Source organism: Arvicola amphibius, chromosome 2, assembly GCF_903992535.2.
Source record: "Arvicola amphibius chromosome 2, mArvAmp1.2, whole genome shotgun sequence".
NCBI classification, from domain to species: Eukaryota; Metazoa; Chordata; class Mammalia; order Rodentia; family Cricetidae; genus Arvicola; species Arvicola amphibius.
This window is the reverse complement of record NC_052048.2, coordinates 183,712,620-183,734,173: the sequence shown is the minus strand read 5'-3', so window position 1 is coordinate 183,734,173 and position 21,554 is coordinate 183,712,620. Positions and strand designations below refer to the sequence as shown.

The following is a 21,554-nucleotide window of genomic DNA, read 5'->3' as shown; positions in this document are numbered from 1 at the left end:
TTACATTTTGAACAAATCTGGGTAAATTTGAGTTTTACTCCTTCATCGTTTTGCAGTAAATTTCGGTATGAGACCTAGCGCTGATGCGTCACTTTATCCTCTTCTTGGTTCAAAGGTCGCAGGAAGCAGGGAAGTTCACCCTCTGAGTGTTACAAACCCCGGAGTTTGAGCCGCACTGATTATCCCATGTTCTTTGCCAAAAGCGTGTCAAAAAATGGGTCTCTAGAGGCATCAAAGAAACCCAAAATCCCCTAAAGGAAAGTGACATTTAATTGGGAATTTTCAGAAATCTGTCATTCCCAGTGACAAGCCAGGAAAGGTTCTTTTCAGGTTAGTGGCTGCAGGTGGGCTGCGGCTGGCGGCCAAAGTTAGCTGGACTCTCTGAGGGGAAAGACTTTGGGGGTTGGAGAGGGAGCAAGGGGCAGCTGCGTTCGCACTTAGCTCCCCCAACCCTCTGAAATTCATGCTTAAAAAAAAAAAAAAAAGAAAAGAAAAGAAAGCGTGGGACCAAAACTGCAGTCTAAAATACCATCGGTTTTCCAATTAAGATACCCGACTTGATAAGTCAAGGTATGGAGCCATAAGAGAAAAAAACCATGGTGCTTGGGAATTCGTTAAAGAAATACCGTGAGGGGTGGATGTTAAGAACAAACAGTTTTATACTCCCTCGTCTTTCCGTGCACATTCGTTTGGGGAAAGACTGCCCCCAGAGTAGCCTGCTTTTCATAAGCTTCCCAATCAGATTTCGGGGGCAAAGCACTCCCCCTCCCTCGCACAGCCTGCTTTTTCTCCCCGCCGGCTCCTCTCAACCCTCCCATTCTCCATTTCCCTCCTTGGCAGGGTGTAATTGAGTCAAGACAGGATCAGGTTCCCCGCCTTCCCGTCCAAAAATCCCGCCAAGGAAGCCCCAGAGCATAAGAAAATCCAAAGTGGAGCGAGGGGAAGAAAGAAAGCACTGAGTCATCCATCCAGAAGTGGGGGAGAGCGCAGCCGCCCAAGCAGGAGCAGCAACCAGCAGTACCTGGAGTCCGCTGCAGAAACCTCGCCCTGCACCGTGCAACAAAGGCAGCCTGCAAGTCAGCGAGGACATCTGCAAGCCAAAGTAAGTGCAAGGCACCCTGTGGATTTCTCCGAAGGGTCTCTGGTGAAGTGTGCCTACCCCCCAGGCCACTTTCCTGGAAATCTGCAGTCCGTGGGGGTTGGAGCTTGAGAGGAGCTGCCTGGAGTCGGCTAATGGGACTGATTTTCAAAACGGACTTGCTCCAGAAGGCAAACTAACCGAGGGAAATTTGGGGGGGGGGGGGGGGGCGAGGCACGGACGAGTTCGGCCAGTGAGGGTGTGCTCGGATGAGAGGCAGGAAAACAGCTTTTGTGTTGTGGAGAGTGCGCGGTATGGGATGGCGTTCCTGCTACCTGCTGGAGCAGGCAAAGCGCGGGAGAGAAGGATACATTTGTGCTCTTTGTAAAACCTGGAGCTTCGGTGGGTGTGTCTGGCCTAGTACAGTAGGAGAGAGAGAGAGAGAGAGAGAGAGAGAGAGAGAGAGAGAGAGAGAGAGAGAGAGAGAGAGAGAGAGAGAGAGAGAGAGAGAGAGCGAGCTCTATCAGGCAGCTCTCATTTTCCTACCTCCACTTCTCAGGTTGCCCAAAAGCTTGCCAACTGCCAACTGCTGCCGCTCTAGGTGTGGTACATGCGCGGCGGCCTGCCCCTCCTGTGTCTGCTGACAGAAGAGCACCCCTCCCTATCCTACCTGCCAGCTCAGGAACGGTTCTAGAAACAGCTCAGTCCAAAGTTTCAAAGACGTGCTTTGGATTCTGCCTTCTCTTGGGAGTGCCAATTATACTAACGAACCGGCACATAAGCACTTACGTTTTCAATTTCATCCAAAGAACCCAGGGATGTGATCGATCAAGACTAGTCTGGCAAATACCCAGAATCTCTGAGGTGATGTTTCAATTAAGTTATCATAATGTATTTCGAGAAGAATGTTTTCACTTCCTTTGTGCACAAAACATAGGCTCTCCTCTCCTCTTACACATGCGTGTGCACACACACACACTTCTATGGAATATGCTGTGGCACGTGAATACAAGAGCACACTTTTGATTATATACAGAGAGCTAACTCATTCCCGTCTTCCCTTTAACAGGGACTTTAGAGGTGTAGGGGCAGAGGGAGGCCCTGGAAATCGAGTGTGTGGCTCCTGAAAGGAGGCAATGAACACTTTGGGGGAGAACAAAGTAAGAAAGTTCTTCTTGTTCAGCATCTTTCCTCCTGGGACTACCAAGGATTTTTTTTTGTCCAGTATTTTTAAGAAAGTGTTTTCATCTCCTCTCTCTCTCTCTCTCTCTCTCTCTCTCTCTCTCTCTCTCTCTCTCTCTCTGTGTGTGTGTGTGTGTGTGTGTGTGTATGTGTGCGTGCATGTGCGAGTGTGTGTATGTGCATGCATGTGTTGGAGGGAAGGGCCTGGGAGGCACTTCAGGAACTACCAAAGCAAAGCTTTTGAACTAGCAGCATAATGGAGCACTTTTATGATCCCAGGCAAATGTGGAGCTGACGAAACAGTGGAGCCCACTTTAGCCCTTTGATCGTCTGGGAATGAATTGTTTCATGGGAATATTAAAAGGTAATGAGAACGAAACAGAAGAGTAGTCGGCCAACACAGAACAGAAGGCTGGTGCTTTCCGGGTTCATTACGTCCGCTTTAAAGTAAATTATGTGCCTTCAAGGCGAAGTCATTAGAAACACTTATAGTCCACTTAAATCCAAGGGAAATTAGGGTGAATGTGGTCCCTCACTCCTCTTTGGGACCTGAGTTATTTCAGACTGCCAACAATGGTTGTTTGTCATTGAAATCAGAGGATGTGGTTTTTAAACCATTTTATTTTAAAGCCCCAATACTTTTCTTTCTAACTATAAGAAACTTTGGAATGTAAATTCTCTGATTAAAATTTAAGTCTTTAGAAGAAGGCAATCTTTCTGCTGCTCACGGACCCAGGTCAAGACAGCTTTCTCACTTGGTGAACTGTCTGCCTAATGCTCGCAGTGCCTTCTTTGCCCTCACCTTGCCTTTATGCCAACTGCAGCTCCTCCAGATTTGAATTCAAGGGTTTTGTTTGTGGCTCAAGCACTTTATGTCCTCAGAGGCAGAGCTGTGAGAGACACAGACCCACAGCCTGCATGATGCCTTAGCCATCTGACTCCTAAATGATATCCCATAGGGGATGAAAGGGAATATATTTGACCACATATTGTATTGCATGTTGTGTGTGCCATGTAACAATATAATATGCAATTGTCTGTCTTCCTGGACTGTTTTTTTTTTTTATAACATTGGAAACCAAAAACAAGTTCATGTAGTCAAACTTTTCATTTTCTTTTTCTTTGTTTTTTGAGATATGGTTTCTCTGTGTCACCCTGGTTGTTCTGGAACTCGTTCTGCAGACCAGGTTGGCCTTGAACTCACAGAGATCTACCTGCCTCTGCCTCCTGAATGTGGGGATTAAAGGCATGAGCCACCACCACCACCTTCTTATTTGGTCTTTACAAACAGCAACATATAATAATATATGATTTTTTCCTTTATTTATTTATTTATTTATTTATTTATTTATTTATTTATTTTTGCGATCCAATGATCTAGTTTGCATTTTAGCAAGACCTGGTCACTAAAAATAGCACAAGACCCCTGAATAATTTGCATATATCAACAAAGTTAATCTTAGAAATCAAATATTTTAGGTTTCAAGTTTTTCCTTTCTCTTGGAGATACTCTGGATTTCTTATGTTAGTGGCATTCCCACTCGGCATTTGTAGTGTGCTGAGTCTATTGCTCCTCAGTGTGTTCCCTGGATCACAGGGTTTGCCTGATCTAGATGGCATGGTGTGAAGACAGCAGTAGGTTGAAGTTAGAATTAAGGTTATAAATGGCAGCTTCTCAAACACTTACATTCTTAATATGGCAACATGGTGACAAGGGGCTTGTCCTCGACCCTTGAACTGATGGTAAGGCACAACTGAGACTACTCAGGACCATAGGATAGAAAGCGTGCTCCACACCCCAGCTCCCCTGACTTACCTTCAGTCTGGTTTACACTGGATCATCCAAGACAGAGCCCTGAGCTGCTTCTGATTGTGCTTTGCAGGTAAAGCTGAGCTGGAGGAGGAATGTTTTCTCCTCTGGAGGTCTGTCGGATGCACAAATGGAAATACTTTTGTGTCCTCTGACACAGGCCACTCTTTCTCCCTGGGAGCAAGGGTGAAAGAACGCACACACCCGGATATTGCCTCTTCTTTGGGAGCTGGGCCTGCTTTTTCCACCCAGGTTCAACTAGCTTGAGGAGAATTTGAGCCCTGGCTTTCCATTCTTGGTGTTCAGGGCCTGTCTGAGTTACCATTTGTTGGGCCATTTTTTTCTAGGTACTATAAGCCAGACTTGTAGATAGCAGTTTGCATGCTGTTGTTACAATCTTTCTACATCAATAACTGTAACCCACCTTTTATGATACTGGGAGGTGCTTTTGGTTAAAGGGTAGCTGTGAGCAAGCACTGTCGGAGGAGATTGTAACTATGGTAATACTTGTGCGTTATGAGGCTCACACTCACCGTGATTCCCCATGGGATAAGGATGCGTAAGAAAAACATAGCATAGTCAATGATTCATGCCTGAGACATTTTGAGTAATAAAATTTAATTTTTCTCGGTGCTTCTTGTGTTTAGAGTCTTGTTATCGTAGTGACTTTTAGGTAAGTTCCCATCTCAAATAGAAAAAGAAAAGGTGGGATTCCTAAGAGTAGAAGCCTTAGATTCTTAAACTCCACAAATAGAACAATTACAACAAAAATTGTCTACTTTGTATTAAGTTTGAACAACACGAGTCCTGGTACTGACCATCGGGCTCTAGTTTCATCAAACACACATCCACATGTGCTAGCCTTTGGTTCACACACCCGTCTGCTAAGCAGGGTTAACTTGTGAGATGCTTTATTAGAAATTCATCTAAAACAAATTTCAAGCAATCATAGTCTAATTTTTTTCTGGTTTTTCGAGACAGGGTTTCTCTGCAGCTTTTAGAGCCTGTCCTGGAGCTAGCTCTTATAGACCAGGCTGGTCTCGAACTCACAGAGATCCGCCTGCCTCTGCCTCCTGAGTGCTGGGATTAAAGTTGTGCGCCACCACCGCCCGGCCAACCACAGTCTATTATACCACAACCTGACTCTGGGGAAAGCAATGTTTTAAAGCCATAGGTGATTTCATCCCGTGGCAAATTGCCTTTCTTTGTGCTTAGCACACACCAGCATTGTCAGCTAGCCCCGTCCTCTTCTGATACCCTCTCTTGTGATCCCCATGATGCATCAGTAGGCCACTTTCCCCCCAACCTCTTTGGATACTTTGCCTTCTCTTTGATCCCCTCACCCCCTGGTCAGTTTCCAAAATGTGGACATTTAAAGTTTTCTCTCTCTTCTCTCCTCTGCTTCTCCCTTCATCTCTACTTCTAAATGCTGATCCAACTTCACGATGTCCTTGACCCATTCCCCAGGCCTCACAACAAGCATTCTGTGTTGCTGCTGATACCCTCTGGCTTCCAGAAGGAATACCTCCAAATCTACGGGTCCGCCCGCATCCCACTCCACCTCCTGTCCTTTACATTGCCGTGGCTTCCGGCTCTCGACTGCTTCTAGCATGGAGAGAGGATTCCTGCTCTTCTAGAGCAGCTCAATGTGCTCTTTTCATCACAACTCGAGTCTAGCTGTGAGGCCACTGCTTCTCAGAATTTCAAAAGTCTACTTGCCCCCTGTATTTCTGTAACAATTTATTCATGTAGGCTGAATAGGGTGTGCTTAGTGGAAGCAATAGGGCTTCTTTCAAGAATGTATCTGTGGGCTAGAAAGTTGGCTCCTAGGAGGTCAAGAGCACAGGCTGCCCTTCCAAAGGTCCTGTGTTCAATTCCCAGCAACCACATGGTGGCTCACGACCATCTACAATGAGATCTGGTGCCCTCTCTGGCCTGCAGGCAGAACACTGTATACATATTTTTTTTTTTTAAAAAAAAAATGTATCTGCAACAGAACAAATATCTTAAACTCCCTAGTTTAGAGTTTTTTCCACGTATGACCATCTCTCCTTTTGTTTAATTAATTGAATTTATTTCCCATTATCCTCTCAAATCAGACCTAAAGTCCAATATATATGAGGTCTCAAATAACTGAGAACAGTCCTTTTTTCTTTTTTCTTTTTTCTTTTCTTTTCCTTTTTTTTTTTTTTTTTTTTTTTTTTTTTTTTTTTTTTTTTTTTTTTTTGAGGCAGGGTTTCTATGTAGCTTTGGTGCCTATCCCAGAACTAGCCTCTTGTAGACCAGGCTGGTCTCCAACTCACAACTCCACAACTCACAGAGATCTGCCTGCATCTGCCTCCTTCCCGAGTGCTGAGATTAAAGGCATGTGCCACCACGGCCCGGTTAGTCCTTGTTTTCAGTGTTCATTGGATTAACTTGATGTGTGAGGATTCTGATTTCTGTGGTCCATCCAGAGTTTCTGTGTTAAGAGATAGACTCACACAACCAGATATGATGGGGAGTCTGGAAATGGACAGTATCAAATGCAGGCCTCCCTCTCTGCTGATTCCTTCCCTCTTCTCATCTTTCATGGTCTGTTCTCCAACACTCCCAGCATGACGCTTCCTGCTTCTTCAAAGAATACGCCTTTTTCTTTTCCTAGATTGCTGTCTTATCTCACTAAATGCAGTGCAAAAATTAATCATGCTCAAGGCCTGGGAGATTTGGCAACTGAGATCTCCAAAGATAGTGACTTTTTTTATTAAAATTGTTTATTATTTATTATGTATACAATATTCTGTCTGTATATATGCCTGCAGGCCAGAAGAGGGCACCAGACCCCCATTACAGATGGTTGTGAGCCACCATGTGGTTGCTGGGAATTGAACTCAGGACCTTTGGAAGAGCAGGCAATGCTCTTAACCCCTGAGCCATCTCTCCAGCCCCAAAGATAGTGACTTTTCCCATCCACTTTTGGAGAGCATTTTTCATACAGGGAACTCCTAATCAAAAGCAGAGCCTCCGATTCAGAGGCCGGTATTTGACTCCTGTCCTGTATATTGCCCAGTGTGTACTAATGAATGTGTTACCAGGCTTTTTGAGACTTTTTTTGGGGGGGTGAGGGATCTTGGAGTGGGAGAGGGATGCTGATGACACTCTTTGCTTCCTCTGTGAGTGTAGCTCTCACAAGCTGTAAACCATCCTGCTAAACACGAGCTCATGTTATTAAAACCCACGCAAGCAAATCCTGTCTTTGCCATGTCCCTTATTTGCTGCTGTCATTGTCATTTTCCCAGGACACCTAGAGATTGCTAGAGTCACCAGAAGGTAAGTTTGATTCAGTGAAGTGAGGAGGAGGAAGGATGTGTGACAGAAAACAAGAAAGGGAAATCTGAGTCATAGTCTTAAAAAAAAAAAAATGGGAAGACAATCCCAAAAGAGGCTAAAGTGAACCGGGCATGGTGTCTTGTATTAAATGCTGGGGTTCTGGATCCTTCATAAGAGTCTGGAAGGGCACGCACTAGATTGTCAATTTGTTATTTTCGCCACATTAAGGTCTTTAGAGTTTTTGCACAGCACACGTACACCTAACTTTCATGTTCAGGCCATTTGATAAGGATTTCTCCGGAAGGAAGGTTCTGATGCCCTAATTTTCCTTAGGAACCGTCCATGTCGAAGGACTTCTGGGTGACCACAGTTCTTTGGCCTGGGGATCATACTTTAAGTGACAAGGCGTTTATTTAGGTTCGTGTGACAAATGGCTCTTTTGTCATAATTTTCTGCATATGGCATCCATTGCTTAATAAAACCCATGAGGATCCTTGGGGGAACCTTCTTGCTACATGCAAAACGTGTTTGTGTCTGGCTGTTCGTGGCCAGATGTTTTCAGTGTTTGATTGCGTCTTAGAAGCTTTCCTATGATCTGCTATTGCCTCGGCTGAAGCCCCTGTACTGTCCTAGTGGCCTGGCCGCATGCACAGGGGTTCTCCCGATTGCTGCTTCTGGTGAAGTCCTCTGCAGAGGAAGAAAAGGATTCAAGTGTCATCTCCCAGATTTTCCTTGAAAACTTACTACAAGCATTTGTTAGACTTTGCCCTTATTTTGAAAGTGTATAGAATAGCAGACTTTCTTAGCATTAGTCTCATCTGGATTTGGACATCTAGCACACCATTCTCCTGTTCTCTACTGTATCATAATAGAAGAAGGACAGAAATCATCTTTCTGTGTGACTTCCTAAGACAGTTTCAGATGCCCAGAGAAAAGGCGGCTCAGATTCAAATCGATAGTGACTATAATTTGGTAATAATCCCATGAAACAGAGAAAGTCTTTTAAGATAAAACAAATGGATATTTTCCAAAGACTTCGAACAATGTTTTCAGAATAGCCTACCTCACTCGGGTGCCGAGAATGTGGACAGTGATATGTTCTAGTCATAGGGCTTTGCTTCTGATTGCAAAAGCATTCTTTTAACACAGAGTCTAACATGTAGTGTCTGTATGTGCGCTTAGTGGACAGCTGACCAAGTGTGCCCTATAAGCCATGATTAGAATTTTTGGCCTAAAAATAAGAACACCCTAAAACTCTAGGGAATCGGATTTAAATTTTCACATTTTTTTTTTCTAAAAAAGAAGAAAAGAAACCTTACCATAAAACAAACAACCCAAACTCCGTTCCTATGGGTACTGTAGTTCTTTAGAGGCACTTCGAATGAGGAAGTCTGATGGTTCTGTAGGCAAGAGAGTAGGCAACTCATTAGTTTCAATGCAAAATGCATGCTTAAGTCTTGGAAGAATATCATAAATTCTGTCTTCCTTTTCTCTTTTCTTTCTGCGTTTACCCTAGATATTTAATTATTGAATTGTGTTGGAGAATATGTGAACCATCAAGTAGCACTCAGTGTAGATCAAATTTGTGAGTTGATTAATTTAAACCATATGAAATAAGTTTCTATTATATATCTTTTTTTTTTTCTGAGACATGGTTTACTCTGTAGCTTTGGAGCCTGTCCTGGCACTCGCTCTGTAGAACAGGCTGTTCTCGAACTCACAGAGATCCGCCTGCCCCTGCCTCCTGAGTTCTGGGATTAAAGGTGTGCACCATTACCACCCGGCTTCCACTATATATCTTATCAGGAAAACAGATATACCTAGAGAAATATGTTTATTTCTAGAAGAGCATATTCATGTAGCAGGGTGATCAAATTTTATGACAAAAACTTATATTCTTTGAACAAGTACCATGTATTATCACTCTGATAAACTTGCATGCTTCTGGTATGACTTAAAATAGTTATATGCATAATTGTGTGCCCTTCATTTCTATCAACACTGTAATTGATTCGTGCAATATTTTAATATGTATATATCCATTAACATGTACATTTGTTTCCACCAAATGAGCTAATTAAGATGGAAATTCAATTTGTTTAGCTTGGTAGGGGTAAATTGGAACCGCAAAATTGCTTAGTGAGTTATGGATTCTTATTAAAATGGTGGAAATAGAAAAATTCAAGTCAAAAAATCTGATGTGGTAAACAAGAAGAGTCCCTGTCTTAGACCAGGATACTGTTTTTTAGATGGGAATGAATGATTTTGAAGAATTAGCATGTACCAAATTCATAGTCAAGCTGCATAAACATTGTGTTCCATTTTTACCGGAAGGACCCTTTCCCTGTAGCCAAGACAGAAAGTGGCCCTAGGGAAGATACAGCTGCATGGTCCTTCCCAGGACTCATCTAATTTCTCAGCTGGTCCCTGGAGCCTGGGAAACTTCTGAGCTGCTCCAGGGTTCCAGGGTGGGTCTAGTTCACTGCAGGTGGGTAGGCTCCAAGGCCAGCAGACCTCTTTGATGCCTGTCGCTCCAGGGCTTGGCAGCCTTCAGGGGAGTTATTTATTTGCTCTCTCATTATTTGGAGTGACTAATGGACAATTGGCTCTAGTTGAAAGTGAATTGGATCAAATTGGGATTTGACAACCACACTGTTGATCACAGACAAGGGGTGAAAGTCAAATGCCTTTCTAGTCTAAGCCAGTATTAGGATTCCCACCAACTATATAGCCCCGGTGGTTTCCACTCTTTGTAACAGAGTGTTGTTCTGATGGTGAGGAAAAGATGGTTTCCCTTCTGATATATGATGCCTGTGGATTTGAAGATGGACTTCAAGGCTGTTATAAGTGAATTTGGCTTGGAGATGTAGATCAAAAACAGGCCAGCAGAATAAATGGGTAGATGTGGATTTCTACCAATTTCTTCTTAAACAGACATTTCCCAAGTGTAGCTTGGCTCTGTGGGTTTCTAATGATTCATCCTCTTGCAAGAGGCTAAATGGGAGCCATTGACTTCAAAGACTGCTCAAAAGAAGACACACACAAAGAAAGAAAGAAAGAAAGAAAGAAAGAAAGAAAGAAAGAAAGAAAGAAAGAAAGAAAGAAAGGAAGGAAGAAAGAAAGAAAGAAAAGTGAATTTGAGCAGAGGTCTAAGGGGAACATCCAAGAGTGGGAGAGAGGTCAGCTACAAACCTGTAGAAAGGAACTTTAGAACTCAGAAAAATTCCATTTGAAGAATGTTGAAGGTTCTTCCACATCAGACAAGTGATCTGGAGCGTGCCACTGTGCCCTCTGGGTCTGTCTGCTGTGGTGGTGTTTGTTGGGAAATTGCTCTGGCGCTGGCTTGTTTTGCTCATTTTTCCAATCTCCTGGCTCCAGATACTTCTTGCTATGACAGTCCCATGAAGCCAGGCTCCCACTGGGGAGCAGCCCTGTCCTTTCCTTGATCTTCCCAGAAGGAGTTTTTGAAGACGACGTAGTGTCATCTCTGCCTGTAAGATTCCTGCCTTAATCAGGACACGCACATCCTAGGTGCAAGACTCAGAAGTGGCTCTTGAAGCTGCTCCCCTACTCGTCTTTTTCATCCTTCTGTGTACCCCCTGACCCTCACTAATGGATAATTATGTGAAAGAAGAGTGGGGATCTTCTTCTCTGAGCTGGAGCACTGAGGGGGTCCCCTTCAGCCCAGGGCTCAGATGTACATTAATCTATTACTTTTCTGGCTTTGTTGTATGCCTTAATTTGTATATGCCAAATGTAGTACATAGTGCTATTTTCTTTCTGCTCATAAGTTTATGCTTGGACAGGTTATCAAAAATTCAAATACAAATATGAAAAGCCATATGAAAAGTATGTCTCATTCACCTTTTCATTTCAAGTTGCCTCCTTCCTCATTTGATATAAAAAATCTATACCAAGGCATAGCGACTTTTTGGATTATCATCCACGGACCTTAGGCACCAGCAACTGGAGAGGGATTCACAAAAGAAGATGTGAGTTTTCTTCTTTAGCAAGGAAAATCAGCCTAAGAATTAGAGGCTGTTTATCTCAAACAGGAATGGATGTTGTTGCCCTTGAAACTTGACAGGGGATGGCTTACCTTGATCCTTGGTAGCATTTAAAACAAAATCATACTTTGTTGAGACTATTAGAATATTTGTATGTAGTCTGCATCATAACATGGAAGTTGTACTGGAGAAGTTCTGAACCTAAAATGAGCCCAGAATCCTTGGGATTGGAGAATATATAAAGTTTTTTCAGGATGTACGTGGAGAAAGGGTGAAACTGGTTTATCAGGTACATTTGACTTTTACTGAAATGCAGATGGCAGAAAAACTAAGGAGGGTCATGTGCAGCTGAGGGTCAATCAAGGTCTACACTAGAAAGACAGAGCATAAAAACATGACTTGATGTTTGCTAAAGCCAATTCACAGATCTTGAAATATGTGCCATGACACAGCCCCTAAATGAAATTATTTCCACGTGGAGGTTTCTATATGAAGCACTTTCAGTTGTTAGATTGTCTTGGATACTAGATATTTGTATTTAAGGAAGCCACGCTACTAAGTACAAGTCCCAGTGGCTATGTGTTCTAAAGCTACATTTTGTTATGTCTACCATATGGTTAGCAGCATGTGTTGGACTACTTTCAGTATATCACTGCCTGAGCTAGAATGAAATTGACAGTCTATGCTTGCTATTAGAAAGGCATAGGATCAGCCCTTTATGAAGTTTCTGACTCCCCTATTCACTCATCTCTGGCTGCTTAGGCTGAAAACTGTGGCAAGGATGCTTGTTTTCTTTGCACCTGAGATTTTTCTCTCCTGTTTTATCCTCTGTGCGTAAAGAACAGTCTAGTACCTATGCTGCCCTCACCCAGAGCCCAGCTTCCTACTATTGAGTACAGATAATGGTATCTGGCCTTCACTCTGGCCGCTGCCACCCCTGCTTTCCTTGTTGTGCTCAAAGACACGCGGTCATAAATAGAGATGTAGGCGTTGGGCCCACCACTACCTTTGAGGCATTGCTCCTTGGCACTTCTGTGGCAGGAGTGGATTTTGTCCCTTACCACCAGATAATTCTTAACACCTTGACTTTTTTTTTCTTCTGTCTTTGTTCTTTTTTGAGCCCTCTTTAGCAGCAGCAATCACAAGCAGTACTTACTGAGTGATTTCTCTATAGTGGGTGGCACATACTTAGATCTTTGCATTAAGTTCTGGGCTAAATTCTTCCAACAACCCTGTGGGATAAAGACAGTTCCCAAATAAAGGAGCCGAATCTCAGGTCGGCCATTCTGTAGAAGGTGGTCGGGTAAGCAACTGACATTATAGTCTAAGTCCACTTAACACAAAGACATTCGATACCACTCTTTGGCTTCCATCTACCATTTAATGACAGATATTTGAAGTATTTTCGTTCAGTATTCCCTTCTGCTTCATAGCCAGATCCAATAAAAAGGCTCTCACACTGTTAATTTATTTCTAACTCATTAAGGTTTGTAAAACACAGTACTGGATAATGAATGTTGCTGTTAGCCCAGACCTCCCCAATTGCATATTATGGCATCCAGTTTCATGTTTACTTGTTTTCACAAGCATCCATTTGCCTGGCATGGTAGTTTCAACACGACTGTGTTGAAGAGAGGGCTCATCTGGGACTGGTGGTAGGAGCGTGGCTGGGAGCTGCTGTTTGATCCCCTAGCCCGCTATCACCTGACTCAATTGTCGGACTGCTGTATTCCAGCCACAATGCTGTGCTTGTTTGTGTAGAAGAGTCCCTGGCTTTGATTAGCAGCAAGCTACAGAGCAGCTGAACATACAATGGGGACCAAAGGATGGGAAAAAAAAATCCTGCTACAGTTTCCCATTGGAAAGCATTCACTGTCAAGCTTAGACATCTAACAGTGGGGCACGGACGAACAGAGGCTGGGAAAGGTTAGGCGATGGATTCTCCACGCCCTACAGCCTGTTGTGTGCAAAGAGGTCACTCTGTTACAGGAAGCATCGGGGCTCTATCCCTCCAAATGTCTTTTATGGTTTGGGTTGGAGACTATTATTAATGAGGTTGGAAGAAGGGCGAAGCGTGGAGGGCTGGCGACTGGCAGGAAACCCCAGGACGACAGGAAAGAGGGCAGAGGCATTGAAAATGATATACCCTCCACAATGGGCAGGGCTACACAGCTAATGGCATCATTAATCCGACAGCATGGAAGAGCGGAAGAGCCAGAGCCTTATTTCAATCAATAGAACAAGGAAGTGGGAACTATCTGTAAATTGAGATTTACTTTTTGGCTGAAGCATAAAAACGACACACATATATAAGGCTCCATGTGATAGTTTGGTACACAGACGCCGTGTGCAATGTTGAAATCAGGTTAAACATACTTAGCTCTTCAAATACCTCTTCTTTATGGTGGAAACATTCAAGTTCCCTTATCCTCAGTTTTGAAACATATAGATAGCACATTGTTGTGCTCAGTTCTCACCGCATTGGGCAGGAGCATGTCAGAATGGACAGTGGGAGGATTTATCTCACATCACAGGTAAAGTCAGTGGTTTCTAGATACAAATGACAGTTGCATTTTCATTCCTGCCATGGAATTAAATCTTAAATCTACCATAAGCACCCCTTTCTTCTAGAAGCTATATAACCAAGTATCTGTTTGAAGAACAGAGCTCGGGGGTTATCCTGAAAAGAATGCTTCAGTAAAAAAGATTTTCAACATTCAGAATATTTGTCCAAGCTATTGTCCCTGTTACAAGATCTCACCTGTTACTGTACTCTGTGGCTTCTTAGTGGAGACCTCATAAGAGAAAAGGAACATTTGTAATTAGGAAGTAAAAGCCTAAAGCCATTTAATGAAGGTTTTCAGAGGAGGAAGATCCACCTTCTCTGCAAGAGAAGGGAAGCTGAAGCAGGGGCAATATTTCAAACCAAAAGCAGAGTTGAATCATACACAACATAAAGTCGGGGGCAGAGGAAGGAAATGGCACCAAGTGCTATGATTTGGCTGTGAAATGTCTCCTAGAGACTTGTACGTTTGAACACTTGGTCCTTGGCTGGTGGGACTGTTTGGAGAGATTGTGGGGCCTTTAGGCTCAGGGGTGGGAATAGGCCACTTGATGTGGGCTTTTGAGAGTCAGAGGGGAATTGGGGGGGCAATGTTGAAAAATAACAGCATGGCCTTTTCAGTGCAGGCTAAGCTTGGGTGAGATGTCAAGGAAGCACTGAATGTGCCTTCCAAGGGAAGACACTTGGTCAAAGTCACAGGGAAGACTGTTCCTGGAGAAGGTACAGTGGAGGCGGAGCAGACACGTAGCTTACGGATGGCAGTGATTCGGGCATCACCTTCCAAACCGCTGACTTTGCAGACTTTGGAAATATTGTTCCCATATCAGGCCCTTGCCTAACTTTCATATTTTCCATTAAAACTGTCTTTATTGCCCTGGTGAAAAGGATTACTTCCTATTTTGTCCCAAAACCCGCGCTTTGGGTTTTATGTTTTTCTATTTAGCATGACCCTCCTTCCAGAGCCTCATGAAGACAGAAAAGAAAGGAAAGAAAAAAGAAGAAACAAAAGCCTCCTCGAAATAAACGCAAGAGCCAGACGACTTCCCTCCCCTCTCTCCCTCCCTCTGTCTCCTTCTCCCTCCCTCCCCCTCCCTCTCTCCATCCTTTTCTATCCTTCCCTTCCTCCCTTCTATGTATTAAGTATATAATCAGGCTCTATGTTAAGTATCAGGAATAGTGGCATAAATATATTGATTCCCAAGCCGGGTGGTGGTGGCGCACGCCTTTAATCCCAGCACTCGGGAGGCAGAGGCAGGCGGATCTCTGAGTTCGAGGCCAGCCTGGTCTACAAGAGCTAGTTCCAGGACACGGTCTAGAAACTACAGGGAAACCCTGCCTTGAAAAAAAAAAAAACCCAAAAAACAAAAACAAAAAAAATATTGATTCCCAATCCCCAGATTATATAATCTAGTCATAGGTCAGCAGGTTGCATATCAATAATTCATCAGTGTTATGGTCTAGATATGCATATTGAAGCATATAAGAAAGATATTTAAATTAATAGTATGGATCAAAGCAGGCTTCCAGAAGAAAGTATCTTTTGACTTGTGATTAAAGAATACTGGAGTGGGCATATTTAAGGTAGAAATGGTGTTGTGAACGCTTAATTCATTCTTTTCCGGAAGCTGTTATTTTAATGGATCCTCCCCACTTAACTTGTCTTTTAAGGTTAATGTTTTTCATGATCTCAATTGCTTGTATGAGTGAGCGGACAATGGGATGAATGGCCAAGGCCTGGGTGTCAGTGGTGAGTTAGGATGTATTCTTTCGCCAGGCACTGTAAAATAAAAAAATCTGAAGTGTAAGTACCCCGAGGGAATGTTAGCAAGCGAGAGGTGAATCCAGATGAGATGTGAAGTCAATCAACCTGGGAATTCTAGTGCTATCATTGGAAAAGGGAATCTGTAGGGAAGGTCCATTTGAAGAAGCAGGGAATATTCCTGGTTTAAGGAAGGATGATCACTGGAACTGAGCAAGAGGAGCTGGGCACAGGCTTCCCAAATGTTTCTGAAGTTGTTTCTGAAGTTGTTGTTGTTTTTTTTTTTTTTTTTTTTTTTTTTTTTGGTTTTTCGAGACAGGGTTTCCCTGTAGTTTCTAGACCCTGTCCTGGAACTAGCTCTTGTAGACCAGGCTGGCCTTGAACTCAGAGATCCACCTGCCTCTGCCTCCCGAGTGCTGGGATTAAAGGCGTGCGCCACCACCGCCCGACCTCATCGGTGTTCTTAATGCCTGGGAGTTTCAGGAGGAACCAGCCTCAGACTTGCAACCCCTGGTTGGTGGTAGTCTGGCTGCCAACTATATTCTGACTTCTCAAAGTCATAACTGCAACTTCTTCTTTAGAAGCTCCAGTAACATACTCTGTAATAAAACCACGCTAATGATATTTACTTTCTGGAAGATGTGTTGTATGATGTTGCTTTTCATGTAGGGGTCCCTTGGATCCATGAACTTTTAAGAAAACCCTACAGTCAGGTCTTGATGTTAGATGAATATGAAATCTTCTAGAAAAAAAAAAAAAAAACAGGCGAGATAGGAAAGTCATCTGTCATTCCAGTTCCCACCCTTCAAGTGCTCACTCATGGAGATTTTCATCTCCCCTTCATTTTCCTGTGTCAGAGGAATTTTCTTCTGCTGGTCATGGGCAGAGTCATTACTTCCGCAACCAGCGTGGGAAAGAGAGTCAGGTAATTCAGTCCCGGAATGACAGTGAAAGCCAGACAGTTAGGATCAGTAAGTACTTACAACAATATGTGCGATAAACACTGTTTGGGGCTCTAGTCAAAGGCAGAGGTAGCCCTGATGCTCTTGGGTGAAGGGCTCCTGTTTGGGGAGGATTTTCAACAACACAGTCCCTGTTTTGTGGTATACTTTGGCTCCTCTGCACGCCCTGTGGGGAACCCAAGATGTTCCCTTACTTTCCCCCCCTTTCTTCATCTCTTTCCAGGTTCTTCCCTCTCCGTGAGAGCAGGAAGACAGGGACACAGATCGATTTTATTTTCCTTCCTTAAAATTTATTTGTCCAGTTTGGCTAAATGGGAAGAAAGCTCAGGAAGTAAAAATTGTCTGGATTCCAAGCCTCAAGTTAATCGTGATTCAGGAGGGGCAGGAAGTGTCCTGGGGAACCAGATTAGACAAGGCATTTTGTATGGAAGCCATTTAGCTTGAAATCTGTTATATTTAGTGTGATTGCGGATGAAAGCCCTTAGTCCACAATTTCTGGTCCAAGAGGGTAGAATAATAGATTTCATTGAAGGCTTGCCCCCTCTTTGGTTTCTTTGAATAAGGTAACTTCCTCCAGAGCGAGTATACTAGAGTCTGATTGTGAGTCTTCTATCTATAGTGACCCCCCCCCCCCTTGATATTTTAAAGAGAAGTTTAAACTTTGTTTAGACTTTCCTTTGATGAAAGTCACAGCTAATAAATACACGATGTGGCCGTTGGGAAAATTGCTTTTCCTACATCTTACCTCATTATCCTCCTTGGCAGTTTCTGTGTGACGTGCTTGATTATGGTTGTCTTCACTATGCATTAGAATAGTGAGGTTCTGAGAAGGCAAGAAGGCCATGCCGAGCAAGTGTGAAAAAGGGAGTGTGGCAGTTCTCTCACCTGCTTCTTAGGCCCTTCTGGGAGTCATTATGATAGGCTGTAGAGAGGGTGTGGCTCAAAATATTGCTGACATAGTTCATTACCATTCTTACTTTAAAAGATTTATTTTGTGTGTGTGTGTGTGTGTGCATGGGTGCGTGTGTGTGCATGTGTAGGCAGAAGACAACTCTGTGGAGCTAGTTTTCTCTTCCTACCTGTACCTGGGATCCAGGGATTGAACTTGAATCATCGAGTTTGCATTACCTAGTAGCAAACACCTTAACCACTGAGCCACCTTCCTGGCCCCAAAGCACTGTTTTGTAAAGAGCAGTTTAGCTGGGCATGGTGGCATTGCCTTTGATCCCAGCACTCAGGAGGCAGAGGCAAAGGCAAGACAAATCTCTGTGAGCTGGAGGCTAGCCTGGGCTATATAGTGAGGTCCAGGATAGTCAGGGCTATGTAGAGAGACCACGTCTCATAAACAAACAAAAAAAGCAAATAAAACAACCACAAAAGACCATAATAATCTCCAAAAAAAGAAAGAAAGAAAAAAAGAAAGGAAAAAAGAAAAAAAGGAAGGAAGGAAGGAAGGAAGAAAGAAGGAAAGAAGAAAGAAAGAAAGAAAGAAAGAAAGAAAGAAAGAAAGAAAGAAAGAGCAGCTTGCTTAAATTAAGATCTCCTGGCTGGACTGAAGAGATGGCTCAGTGGTTAACAGCATTGCCTGCTCTTCCAAAGGTCCTGAGTTCAATTCCGGCAACCACATGGTGGCTCACAACCATCTGTAATGAGGTCCTGTGTCCTCTTCTGGCTTGCAGGCATACATACAGACAGAATATTGTATACATAATAAATAAATAAATTAAATTAAAAAAATCTCCTGGAATATATCACTATAGAATCAATTTTACTAAAAGTAAGGGCTTAAGAATATTCATTTTAAAATGATTTATCTTATTTTTGAAATTATAATATAATTATACCCTTTTTCCTTTCCTCTCTCTAAACCTCATCTAACCCTTCTTTGCTCTCTTTCAAATTCATGGAGTCTTTTTTTCATTGTTGTTATGTGAAAATACTTGTGCTTATCGTTGAAAGATAATTCTTCTATAGCAACATTTGGGAACCTGTTGTAGGAATGCACATTATATGTTCGACATATACTCATATTTAAAATAGGGCCTATTACAGTATGAACCATGTTTCAGAATGGCGTGAAGGAGACCACAGGTCTAGATTAGACTTCACCTAGCTTTCCAAGCCTCTTTGTCTTCTCTGGTGACCTTATGGAGCCAGGTGAGACTTCCAGGTCACTTGAAGCTCTTTGATTCCCAGCCAAGCTCTTGCATCAGGTGTGCTGATTCTCCTTTTCCTGGCCCCTAGAATTCCCCTCTGTGTCTAAAACAGAGGGTCTCAACTGTGGCCCCCCGCTGTGATGCTGGGCCACCTAGGAGCTCATTAGAAATTCAGATTCTCGGATAGCACCCCAGTCTCTGAAGGTGGGACCAGAAAGCCTTGTTTTGGTTAGTCCTCATGGCGTTCATTTGTGAGAAGATTAAAAACTGGTAGTTTAAACCCTTGATCCTGCCTAGTTAATGCCAGTGTCTATCCATTGCTGCCCAGTTTGCCATCCTAATTCTAAGCTGCATATGTGAGTGAAGGCTGTTGCTGTGTATACTAGGGAATAGAAGAAAGTTCATCTTTCCTCCCTAAAAGTCACTTCCAAGCCTCAGAACCAATTTTCCTTGTTTCTAAAGTGGCTTAGCTTATCCCGCATATAAAGGGATAAGGGTCACTTGGAAACTTTGACAGAGAAGTGAAATTTTTAGTTAAGGGGAAGTCTTCACTTTGCTTGGATCCATTACACGGCTGAATTAATCGACACTAGTTGTCTAACAACATAGCTCATACTTGAGTGTATGAACTAAAGGTAACACGCACATTTCCCTAAATATGCTTTGCAGTCACTGGCCAATCACATCCTTCCATTATCCATTCACATTGACCACCATGCATCATTTATTCACGTTACGCCCAGACCCCACGGCATGTAGCGGGCTTGTCTTCCTACCTCCCAGTAATACACTGACGAGGCATCTTTTCAGAAACTGGTAATCCGAAGACGCTGGCCAACAGAAAGAGAAGTGCAGACAAAAAGGGGGAAGAAATTTAACGGGAGGTGGAACTCAAATCATAAATGGAGTAAGATTAAGTGTGAGAACATGGGCACTGTTGTCTGTCTGAGAGACCCTCTGTGTGCAGCAAGCACACTTCACAAAGACAGAAGACAAACTAATCCTTGTAAATGTGGAACGCAGGCCTGACAAAAGGAGACGCTTTTCCCAATGGGACTGAAGCTAGCAGCAAAAATCACTTTAATGGGATTTTAGGTCCATTAAACAGTGAAATGTTAGAAGCTGATCCAAGCCTGGAAAGGTGTCTGACAGTTTTCCAAGGAAAGAAAAAGCAACTGTTACATGCTACAAATTTTCCCACAAGAGCAAGAAAGTAATCTACTCTGATCAATCTTGTTAAATTTTCCCAAACCTTCAAATCTCACTGCTCTTGTTTTATGACAGCAGGGTAAATAAATACTAGTTTTTTCTATATCTTAGTTTCTCTATCCTTTTACAGGTAGTAGCAAGAGGGATTTTAGTGATCAGATATAATTTTTAATAGGCCACAGATCAGTTGTAATTTCCCCAGTTGATTTCCATAGTGTCTGGTTGAATCTCACCTCTACTGTCCCTTGTAACCTTGTATATTAACAGCTTCCTGCGGTGGATCTGTTCTTATGCCACTCCTGAAAAGAAGCAGATTGAGTTAGGTTTTATAGTTTTAAAATAGAGTTCAGAGGCCACGAGCAGAACATGTCCATCCATTTAATCTACCCGCAGGCTATTTATGGAATATGCTCTTCCAAGCCTCAAGAACACATGGTTAGAAACATGGAAGGTGCCCGCCTTCATTTTCTGTACATGAAAGGCAAGTGTGCACAGGACTGGCCAGCATGAAGGACCATGGAGAAGAGAAAAGAACGAAGAAACAGAGGGCTGGTGTATGTGAGGGAGAGAAGAGGGTGAGGAACGAGGGTATGGAGAGGTTCCTCAGTCCCAGCCCAACATGTTCCCATTTCTGGGATGAAAACAAAACAAAACAAACAAACCTACAAGTGTTAATTTTATATTATTTCAACATGGAAGCTTAAACTTCTTATTTTGGATTTTTATTAAAATGTTTTTATAACGAAGAAATATCTGTTAATATTCAACATATCATTCTATTTATTCTACTCACCTATGACTTATTTTCAGTAAAACTTTAAAAATGATTAATTTATAACTAGAATATTAAAATTATGATAACTAATAACTTAAGCATTAAAGCAGTCTTTTAGTATTGTCATTTTCATATATTTAAATATAGATTCCTATGTTTTTGTACTAAAAGATATGGTTATAGTTCCACTAAGATGTCAATATTAGACATAATTGAGATGAGAAAAGAATTGTTTTGATTTTGATAAAATAGATAAAGGTCACTCATACAGTAGTCAATGTGCAAGAATACAGCATTGGTACAGATAAATTTTCAATTCATATGCAGGATATCTGTTATCCCTAACTATCTGAGAAGTCAGCATCCATGATGAACACCATGATGAACACTAGTAATGTCTGCAGAAATTTCACCCCTGCTGGTCATTAATTTTATAATTAGCAGCTGGAGATGAGCGGAGACAATGATTTACCATTCTGGGTGATTATATATGGAATAGGACCTCCGAGGAAGTAAAATATATGTCTTTTCCATAAAAAAACAAAAACAGTTTGAAAACCACAGAGAAACCCAATCCGTATTTGATTGAGAAGATGTTATTCTTATAAAGCAAACATCTCTCTGACTCCTAGCCAAGAGCAGGTAGAAAGCTTGCCCTTAAGAGAGTTTGCTAAATGGTATTAACCTCCAAGTTTGGGGCTGACAGCAGGAGGTGACCTCGAAGTTGCTTTGCTTGTTTAGCTG

The 21,554-nt window shown here is 42.6% G+C and overlaps 1 protein-coding gene across 1 annotated transcript in view; it reads left to right on the top strand.

Annotated features, from left to right (window-relative positions):
* The first annotated feature begins 805 nt into the window (after positions 1–805).
* Ptn (pleiotrophin) overlaps positions 806–21,554 on the top strand; it is an 87,704-nt gene continuing 66,955 nt past the window's right edge. The window contains exon 1 of the mRNA XM_038320183.1: positions 806–1,102. The gene's annotated coding sequence lies outside the window, so the exon portion shown is untranslated. The remainder of the gene's footprint in view (positions 1,103–21,554) is intronic.